The sequence below is a fragment of the Colias croceus genome, chromosome 27, assembly GCF_905220415.1.
Source record: "Colias croceus chromosome 27, ilColCroc2.1".
In the NCBI taxonomy this organism is placed as follows: domain Eukaryota; kingdom Metazoa; phylum Arthropoda; class Insecta; order Lepidoptera; family Pieridae; genus Colias; species Colias croceus.
In genome coordinates, this window is record NC_059563.1 from 3,632,095 (window position 1) to 3,643,668 (window position 11,574).

Here is an 11,574-nt window from a genome sequence, read left to right on the forward strand (position 1 = left end):
GCAAAACTCAAAACTCAAACTCAAACTCAAACATTCATTTATTCAATTAGACTACTATTTAGTAGCACTTTCGAAACGTCATTACATAATTATTTTAACATTTACCACCGATTCGGAAAGCAGTATCTATGGAGAAGAATCGGCAAGAAACTCCATAGTTGCTCTTTTAAAATCATGTCAATATTACATAATATGTAACTTATATCTAACTTATACATAATAGATCATAATATGCCAAAGAACTTATCGTCCATATATTCCTGAATACTGTAGTACGCTCTCTGAACTAGTACATTTTTTATATAAGTTTTAAATTTAGAACTACTAAACTCTTTAATATTGAGAGGAATTCTATTGTATAAGCGTATACCTTGACCCATAAATGAATTTTTAACTTTAGCTAATCGGAAAAATGGCATTTCAATTCTATTCCTGTTCCTTGTGCCATAATCGTGTCTATCTCCTACTCTTGTGTGTAAGTCGGCGTTTTTGTGAACATGCAAAATATTATTAAATATATACTGTGATGGTACAGTAAGGATACCAGTATTCTTAAAATGATCTCTTAGTGAGTCCCGAGCACGTAAATTATATATAGAGCGAATGGCTCTTTTCTGTAAGATAAATATAGTTTCTATATCTGCAGCCTTGCCCCACAGTAGAATTCCATAGGACATAATGCTATGAAAGTAGCTGAAATAAACCAATCTAGCCGTATCTTCATCGGTGAGATGCCTTATTTTTCGGACTGCATATGCAGCTGAACTGAGCTTACCTGCAGCGGTGTTGACATGGGCTCCCCACTGTAGTTTCTCATCCAATGTTAACCCTAGAAATACAGTAGACTCAGTAGGATGCAATACTTAATACACACACAGCACACAATAATACGGCACACAATAATAGATACGTACTAAAACAGGTGAAGAAAAATGTTCAGTACATAGCTTTAATTCTTAATATCTTTATGTATATTGATATATTAAGAAGAGCTGGAACGTCAACACATTTACACATTGCACATGTTAGGCCGGGAGATACTGACACAAAATTTCGGGTCATTTGTAACAGGATGGCGGTCTAGAAGGGTCTTAGTACGCAATGACAAAAAGAAAAATGATGGTCAGAACGCTGGTACCGGCGGACTACATCTTTTTTATGGGCTATCGGTAAATTCTAAAATTTTTGTGTTACAAATCGTTTGACTTTCGCTATTTATACGACGAGTTCGACTAACGCCCACGCGACTAGTCCGCCGGTACCAGCGTTCTGACCATCATTTTTCTTTCAGTCATTGCGTAATGAGACCTCTGTAGAACCGCCATTCTGTTACAAATGACCCGAAATTTTGTGTCAGTATCTCCCGGCCTATGTATGTGTCATATTTTGCAATTGTTTATAAATACAGGGTGATGTAATTGGTGTAGTACGAATATCTAAAAATCTATGAAGAATTTTGTGATACAGTAAATGGAAGAATTATAGACTATTTTACAGTATTTAATAAAATCATTTATTTTTTTGTTCATTTTCATTAGAAATGTCAATTTTTCTCACCAAGGTGGAAATTTGGATGATAAGGATCTTGTTAGAAAAATATAAATTTTGACTAAAATCGGCATTTTTTTTTTCAAAAATCAAATTACTAATTAATAATCAGAGTTATCACATTATTAAAAAAAATAAGCCAAACTATACACAATTTTTACTTGATGCAATCCTCAAAGATCATGGATAGAGTGTATTGCGCCTTCCACCATACCATCCAGAACTCAACCCAATAGAGTTACTATGGGGCATAATTAAAGGGAAAGTAGCATCACAAAATGTGAACTTTAACTTGAAAACTGTGGAAGAATTATTTAGAAAGGAAGCAAATGCCATATTAGTCTGGATATGTTTAGTGACGTTTGGAGAAAGACGCGAGAACATGAGGAAAAATATAATCAATTAGAACCAAAAGTAGATAATTACACTGACTCACTTATAATAACATTAAGAAATTCCGACGGCGAGTTCTACGAGCGATGAAAGTTTCAGTGAAGTAGAAGATTACGATTAGGTATTAAATAGATTCTTCTTCTTCTCTATAGATACTGCTCTCTGAATTGGTGGTAAATGTTAAAACTGTTAAACTGCTAAGACGATTCAAAAGTGCTTCTAGAAGAAGTCTAATTGTATTTAAATGTTTGAGTTTGAGTTTAAAACCAATAGTGTGAAAATTATACAATAAACATGTAACACATATTTGTTAGCGCGTATTGGTAGGTATTACGTACTTACTACAAATATAATATTTCTTAGATATCTTTACTCGACTAAAGTCAGGACAAGACTCCGCAACTGCAGAAGACGTCCGTTATTTAAATCATTATCAAAACAACCATCCGTGTGTTGGGAGTGAGCGCACGTGTTATTTGTATTGTTTTTATGACCTGAAATTTAATTATTATTTGATAATTGAATGATTATTAATACTTTTATCCAATTGATTATTATTAGAATAAATAATTAACTTCATCAATTGATTTACTTATAAAGTATAATTTTACAGGTAAATTATGAGAGCTTTCATAATTATTATATTTGCATAATATATTTATCTACAACGCACCCATTTTACAATTCAAGTCTAAAATGAAACTAGAGTCGCATTAATTTTTGAACATACTGTAAGTGAAATTGCATAAGTGTGAGTACTGTGAACATGCCAGCTTTCCTTAATTGACCGATATAATACCTATTCATTTGTTATTTTTACAGTTTACAGCTATTCAAGAATTCTATAATCATGGGATTTGGGATCACTTTGTGCGGTGGAGCGATATATACTTATAATTAAGGTTCAATTTATAATGTAAATAAAATATATTTTAAGTATATAGTGTTTTATTTTATTCCTTACTAGCTGTGCTCCGCGGTTTTACCCGCAGTGCTCCGCTCCTGTTGGTCTCAGCGAGATGGAATATAGCCGATAAATGGGCGATCTAACACCGAAAGAATTTTTCAAATCGGACCAGTAGTTTCCGAAATTAGCGCGTTCAAACACACTCTTCAGCTTTATAATATTGATTATTGAAATTAGTGCCATCTATCGATAGAACGTTAAACTAACTTAGAATGGAAGGTTTTCAGAGACCTTCATCATTTCAATAAAAGGTTAGAATGTTATGTTAGTTCACAATAAATACGATAGATGAGTCTTAATACAAAATCTTTACTGAATTACATCCTTCCTTGTAATATTTTAAACTAGCTTAAAGCCCGCGGCTTCGCCCGCTTTGTCTAAAACCTAATATATACTAAAACCTTCCTCTTGAATCACTCTATCTTTTAAAAAAACCGCATCAAAATCCGTTGCGTAGTTTTAAAGATTTTAGCATACAAAGGGACATACAGAGAAAGCAACTTTGTTTTATACTATGTAGTGATGATGATGCGAATGAATTTGCTCAAAAATTACTGGAAAGATTTGAATGTACCTACAGTAATATAATTTATGTTATACACACGTTTTATATCAGAACTAACTGCGCTCCGCGGTTTCACCCGCATTTCTCCTATGATGATATATTGCCTATAACCTTCCTCGATAAATGGGCTATCTAACACCGAAAGAATTTTTCAAATCGGACTAGTAGTTCCCGAGATTAGCGCGTTCAAACAAACAAACAAACTCTACAGCTTTATAACATTAGTATAGATTATAATATAATATTATGTGCGTTGTTTTGAATAAAACCTAGTTATCACTAGTTCCATATTATGGAATCCGGAATCCTAGAGCGCGCGTTGATTATTGATATTTTTTTTTTATTTTATTTCTTACATTCAACTATACAATTTATTATGAAGAAGTTATTACTTCTACTGTATTTGTAGGTGTTGGTGAAAAGAGTTTGTATAAACAAATGTGTATGTCAAATACCTATGTGTCATCTTATAATTTCTCTCTTCCGTCTTTACCCTTCGTACTACGCGCATCGTCTAATAAAGAATCTTAAGTTTATTTAACAATCTTTGCTTTTTCCTGCCCAAAACCCATCAGGTTATGGGCCCAGGACGTTATCTTTGCTCTGTATATAATTATTTTTGAGTTTTGGCAGAATAAAAGTAATTTTATAAATAAACTAAAACGCCCGTCCATACATGTAAAAATGGCGACATCGACATCGGTTTCGACTTTAACTCCTGTGGAGAAGTTGAGCGGCATAGAAAACTACAGTAATTGGAAGTTCCAACTGAAAATGCTACTCATTCACGAGGACTTATGGGACGTCGTTTCGGAAGATAAAACTGAAGATGTCAAAGATGCGGCTCATATGAAGAGATCTCAGAAAGCTCTTGCTAAGATCTGTTTGTCAGTAAAGCCCTCGGTTTTTACGCATGTAAGGAACGCAGAGACGGCGCGGGATGCATGGATTAATTTGCAAAAGGCGTACGAAGACAAGGGGTTGTCAAGGAGACTGAGTTTGCTTCGTCTTTTGTTTGCAACAAAATTATGCGAATGTGAAAGCATGGAAGCTTACGTTGCGAAGATTAGCGACCTAAGTCAACAGCTGAACGATATTGGTTCACCTCTGGAAGACGATTTCGTTGCAGTTCTCTTACTGAGTGGCTTGTCGCAAGACTTTGATCCACTCATAATGGCACTTGAAAATTCTAATATTAAGCTGTCGAGTGAAGTGGTCAAAGCGAAGCTCATGCAGGAGAAGCAACGACGTGATGAAAAAGGTGACACGAGTTCAACAGCTTTGGTGGCGGCATGTAAGAAAATCAAATGCTTTAAGTGCAAGAAGCTTGGTCACTTCTCGAGGAATGTATGTGTGTGTATGTGTCATGACAAGAATATACTAAATAACTTTGTTCCTGGTTATGTGTCTGAAGTCAAGGTGGCTAACGGTGAAAAATTATTTACTGCTGGTCGTGGTGATGTAAAAGTAAATTTAAAATTAGGCGTCAAAACAATCAGTGAAGTTTATCATGTACCGAACTTAGCTACAAACTTGTTGTCAGTCAGTGCGTTAACTAGGAAGGGTTTTAGAGTTATTTTTAATGAAAAATGTTGTAATATATTCTATGGTAAAAAGCTAGCAGCTACAGCTGTACATAAAAATGGTGTTTATCAATTAGAAACTGCAGAATCTGTTAGAGAGCGTGATCTGTGTGTGGTAGGATGTGGTGGCTGTTCTACGTTTTCAGGGAATAGTGTAGAATCTGCGACTACCAAGGTAAATACAGAAGCTCAAGATTTAGTGCAGAAGAAAGCATCTGAGAGCTGTAAGAAAGAAACTGAGCTGAGTTTCCAGGCGGCTGCTAACTCTGTTACGCAGGAGACATGGCACAGGAGACTAGGACATCTCAATATGAGGAGTATGCATTTGTTAATGAAAGGTATGGCTAGTGGTATTACTTATGATAAATCACAGTTCAGTCAATGTGAAGCTTGTGTTAAGGGGAAGCTTAGCAAATTACCTTTTCCTAAGAAGGCACAAAGTAGGTCAAATGAACTGTTAGGTGTTGTACACAGTGATTTATGTGGGCCTATGCCAGTGAAATCTTTCGGTGGTGCTAGTTACTTCCTCACGTTTATTGATGATTGTAGTAGGAAAACATGGATTTATTTTCTGAAAAATAAGAGTGAAGTTTTCGATAACTTCAAACATTTCAAGGCAATGGTGGAGAACCAAACCAATAGAAAAATAAAATTGTTGAGGACGGATAATGGAGGCGAATATGTCAATTCTATATTCCAGGAATATTTGAAGGATAACGGCATCATTCACCAGACTACCATAACGCACTCGCCTCAGCAGAACGGTGTTGCTGAGCGGGCCAACAGGACAATCGTCGAGAAGGCTCGCAGCATGTTACGAGACGCAGGCTTAGATGGGCAGTTCTGGGCAGAAGCGGTCAATACCGCTGTTTATTTGAAGAACCGGTCCCCTACAAAAGCAGTCTACGGTAGCACGCCAGAGGAAAAATGGACTAATGAGAAGGTGAATCTTAGCCATTTACGTATATTTGGTTGTGTGGTTTATGCCTTGACACAGAATCGTAAGAAATTAGATTCAAAATGTAAACCTTACATTTTTGTAGGATATTGTGAAAATAGTAAGGGTTATAGATTGATTGATCCAGAGAATCTCAGCAAAATTATTAAATCAAGGAATGTTGCTTTCTTTGAAAACAAATTCTATACAAAAAACACTGAAAAATGTGAAAATGGTGATTTTTTCATGATGATAAATAATTTACAGACTGAGAATTTAAACTCAAATGATTCTCATGTTGAAGTGGCACAGTCTGAAAATTCACTATCACCAGAAAAAGGGGAAGAAAATGAGATTGTAACTAATCCCAGAAGACAGTGTATTTTTGAGTTAGATGACTCTGACAGCAGTAGTTCTGTTGATCCTTCCGATGTCACTTACATTCCAGGTGAATCGGCACTTGAAGATGCGATGGATACATCGGAATATGACAGTGCGTGTACTGCAATGCTGACCTGCATTGGAGATGAACCAGAGACAGTTCAAGAAGCTCTAGGAGGGGCTGAAGCTGTTCACTGGAAGAAAGCAATGGCTGATGAGTATCAATCATTTATTAAAAATAAATGTTGGACATTAACTGATCCACCTAAAGATCAGAAACCGATTAAGTGCAAGTGGGTTTTTAAGAAAAAGAAAGATCTTGATGGAAATCTAAAGCAGTATAAAGCCAGATTGGTAGCTAAAGGTTTTACACAGCGCTATGGAATTGATTACGAGGAAACTTTTTCTCCAGTGGTTCGATATTCCACTATTCGCATATTATTGGCTTTAGCAGCTGAAAAGCAGATGGATATCGATCATTTGGATGTAAGAACTGCTTTTCTAAATGGAGATTTGCAAGAAAAAGTTTTCATGGAACAACCGGAAGGTTATAAAGTAAAAGGCTGTGAGCATAAAGTATATAAATTGCATAAAGCAATTTATGGCCTAAAGCAAGCTTCGAAGTCTTGGTATGAAAAGATAAACCATGTGTTGGTTACAAAACTTTGTTTCAGAAGACTGTCCTCAGAGCCCTGCGTGTATTTTAAATCAAATGGTGAAGAATTAGTCATCATTGGGTTGTATGTGGACGATATATTATTATTTTCAACCAGAAATTCACAAATGAAAGTTGAAATAAAGAAGAAACTCATGCAAGAATTCGAAATGAAGGATTTAGGGCCAGCCAGCCATATACTTGGTATGCGCATCACAAGAAACCAAGATAATATCTATCTTGATCAGTCTAGTTACATAAAGAATGTTTTAGACCGTTTTCATATGACTGACTGTAAGCCAGCTCAAACTCCAATGGAATCGGGATTGAAACTTGTAAAGGCTGATAAAAAGGAGGAGAATTTGGAATATAGAAATTTAATTGGTTGTTTAAATTATATTTCAGTTAGCTCCAGGCCAGACATCGCGCACGCGGTAAGCATGCTGAGCCAGTATAATGATTGTTATGATCAGCGTCATTGGAAGGCCGCGAAACGCGTACTACGGTATTTAAAGGGTACTGTAAACTACAAACTTGTTTTTAGTAGAAGTGGTCTAGACATCAATGGGTATATTGATGCTGACTGGGCTTCGTGTGAGGTCGATCGTAGGTCGTACACTGGGTTTGTGTTTCAAATTGGGAACTGTTCTGTATCGTGGGAAAGTAGAAAACAGCGAACAGTCGCTCTTTCTAGCACAGAAGCAGAATATATGGCTCTATCAGATTCTTGTAAAGAAGCGTTATTCATAAGAACTCTGTTGTATGAATTGTTAGGTAGGCATTGTTCTGTTACGATTTTTAATGATAACCAATCAGCACAAAAATTGTGTAAGAATCCTATGTATCATGCTCGTACGAAACATATAGATGTGCGGCATCATTTTATAAGAGAAGTTGTAAAAGATAATATTGTTAATTTGAATTATTTGTGTACTTCTGAAATGACTGCCGATATTTTAACAAAACCACTTACTAAAGAAAAGCATTATAAGTTTGTAACGTGTTTAGGTTTACAATAAATTTGTTAAATTCTTAAATTGTAAAAACTAAACTTGTTTAATGTTGTATAATAATTATGTACCTACACATTTGTTTAAGGGCCAGTGTTAGTGAAAAGAGTTTGTATAAACAAATGTGTATGTCAAATACCTATGTGTCATCTTATAATTTCTCTCTTCCGTCTTTACCCTTCGTACTACGCGCATCGTCTAATAAAGAATCTTAAGTTTATTTAACAATCTTTGCTTTTTCCTGCCCAAAACCCATCAGTAGGTACATAATATTATGCAATATTTCCAAATTTTGCACATACTTCCTTACATTAATTGAACATATTACTACAAATTACGTCTACTAGAGACTATGTATGACAATTCACACCATACCCCAATAATTAGGACCACGGTCAAACCTATCATCAATCATTGTCCCCTTAATTTATTGAACTGACATCAATGTTTAAGAAATTTCGCACTAGTATTTTCTAGGGTTTGATTTTACGCGAGTATTATACATTTAGAAATTAAAGACTTTTTAACGGATTTTAAACGCGATTTATTCATTCTATTATTTTCCCGACGTTTCGAACACTTTACAGCGAGCGTGGTATCATATGGTGGGTCAGTCTCCCCGTGACCACGCTCGCTGTAAAGTGTTCGAAACGTCGGGAAAATAATAGAATGAATAAATCGCGTTTAAAATCCGTTAAAAAGTCTTTAATTTCTAAATTTCGCACTATATAGTTTCTTTAGATGTTAACTAACGTTTTTTTTAAGTGAAACTTCTTAGGCGCGCTGAGAGTAAAATTTCAAGGTCGCGTCATGGCAATACCGTTACGTAATGGAGTAAGGCGATGATTATCTTTGAATCTTGCCAAAGAAGTTTCACTTCTGACACGTGTGGTCGGCATACAGGCTTTTTTTCAAATCCGCAGTAATACTTTAGTAATGAAGGTTAATTTTTTTTTAAAGCTAAAGTCAAATTATATTGACAATGGAAGCGAATTCAGTAAAAACGGCGTGTTTATTCCTAACTAGCTTTCAGCCTGCGGCTTCGCTCGCGTATTCAACGAAAATTCTTATGGGAATAATATGATGTTTCACCGCTTTCAACAGTAGCCTTTGTCACTCTCCTTAATATACCTACAGGGTCTTGTAAAACACCAGCAACCTCGTAGGACAAGATTGCTTACATCATAGGTAACTAACAACATTTGAAATGAAATGAAATGAAAAATTCTTTATTGCACAATAAACATGCAGAAAATAAGAGCTATACAATACAAGTAATAATATGTACAGCGGTCTTATCGCTGTAAGCGATTTCTGCCAGACAACCTGAAAATTTAGGAGGATTACATATTTTGTTCTACGACTTTACGACTAGTGTATTTCAAACTCAAACTCAAACATTCATTTATTCAATTAGACTACTATTTAGTAGCACTTTCGAATCGTCATTACTCATTACATAGGTAAGTATTTTTAACATTTACCACCGATTCGGAAAGCAGTATCTATGGAGAAGAATCGGCAAGAAACTCCATAGTTGCTCTTTTAACATCATGTCAATATTGCAATATATGAAACTTATATCTAACTACATAATATATCATAATATGCCAAAGAACTGTTTAAACACGAAAATCAGGTTTTAAATTCGCGACGAATATAAAGAGAAAGTCGAGATATAAAAAGAAACAAACAAATGCCTACACTTTCGAATTCATAATATTAATCTAATTAGCGATAAAAACTTTGAATACGAGCTTATTATCAAGAAGTAAAAAAAAAATAAACTCAGAATTTACTATATTACAATAATTACAAAATTGTGTCGGAAAAGGAGCAAGAAAATTCAAAGTATAGTGAAATAACATACTTTAAGTTACTAAATAATCGTTATAAATAGATATATAATAGTATTTAAAACGAACGGCACTTCTATATAGCCAAAACTTTTAATTTTAAAGTATTTATTAACCTCATTAATAAACAAACAACTTATTACCATACTGTTTATGCTTTTGCATCATTTTTTTTTTATATAATGAAACCAATTGCAAAAAGAAGAGAATGCATTAAAAATATGAGGAAAAAGAAATAACGGTCAGTTTAAGGTCGGGAAGTCGATTAAAGGTCGTAAATCGGGTTATGTAGATTTCCGGAAAAACTACAAATCAAAAATATTTGTTTTTTCTACAAAATTTAATATGAACTTGCCCTTTTTATGTCCAAAACGAACGTACAAAACACACTATTATTATTTTATTTAAAACATTATTTTTTATAGCCTTCTTAGATAAATGGGCTATCTAACACTGAAATAATTTTTCAAATCTGACCCGTTGTTCCAGAGATAAGCGCGACAAACTAACAACCTCAGCTTTATAACATTAATTATAGTATAGATTCTAAATTTAGACAGATTTAAGTCTGTCTGTTACTCAATCACGCCTAAACTACTGAACCAATTTTCATGAAATTTGGTATGGAGATACATATTTTGATACCCGAGAAAGGACATAGGCTACTTTTTATCCCGGAAAAATAACGCAATCCCGGAAATCCCACGGGGACGGGAACTATGCGGTTGTTTCTTTGACTGCGCGGGCGAAGCCGCGGGTGGAAACCTAGTTTTTGATAAAACATAATTATTATCATTTGATAAAGAAGTATAATTTTGAAATTAAATAAAACAACTATGTATGACCTTTTGTGCGGAACGAGACTACACGAAGGGAATTCTTGCAAAAATTATGAGATGTTTCGCAAGCCAATAAGGGTATTTTTTATAGTTTACTAGCAGTCCGCCCCGGCTTCGCCCGTGGTACATATTCACGTTTTCTCTACAAAAGAACCATCCTCGAACTTCAAGGAATTTTATAAAAAAAGAATTAACGAAATCGGTTAATCCGATCTCAAGTAATGCGCTTACCAACACATTTTGGGATTCATTTTTATATTATAAGATTATCCAACCCTTGCTCGGAGGAAGCAGGGAAGTATATAGCTTGGTAACAGATTTTCTTACAGTTAATAACGCTGGCTCCTAGGTGATCTCATTGTTTTCTTTTGAATATGTTTAATTTATTTGTATTTAGTTAATAAGGTTTTTGTCGGCTGCCATGAACAATTGTTTAAAAGCCCATAAATAAATGATAAAAAAAACTATGTATGACATTGAGCAAATATTGAACACAAATGGACATTTTATTCCACATTGTTTTAATAAAAACCACACTTTACAACGCACTTCAAGAATATTAGACAATAAACACCAACCAATAGGCAATCATTGATACAATAAAACACCACTTGAATCTAAAAATAATTCACGCTATCAATAAAAGTTCTAATAACTATTTACCGCTTGTATTAAAGCTTTAAACCCTGGATTATTGATAAGATTCTGCTTGAGTTTGATTTATATTATCTTTCTCGTTTAACAACAATTAAATGTGATTTTTATTCAGTTACAATTTTGCATTTATCAGGGTGTTATTTCACGCCCAAGGCACAGATAATAAAATAACACCCAAGGTAT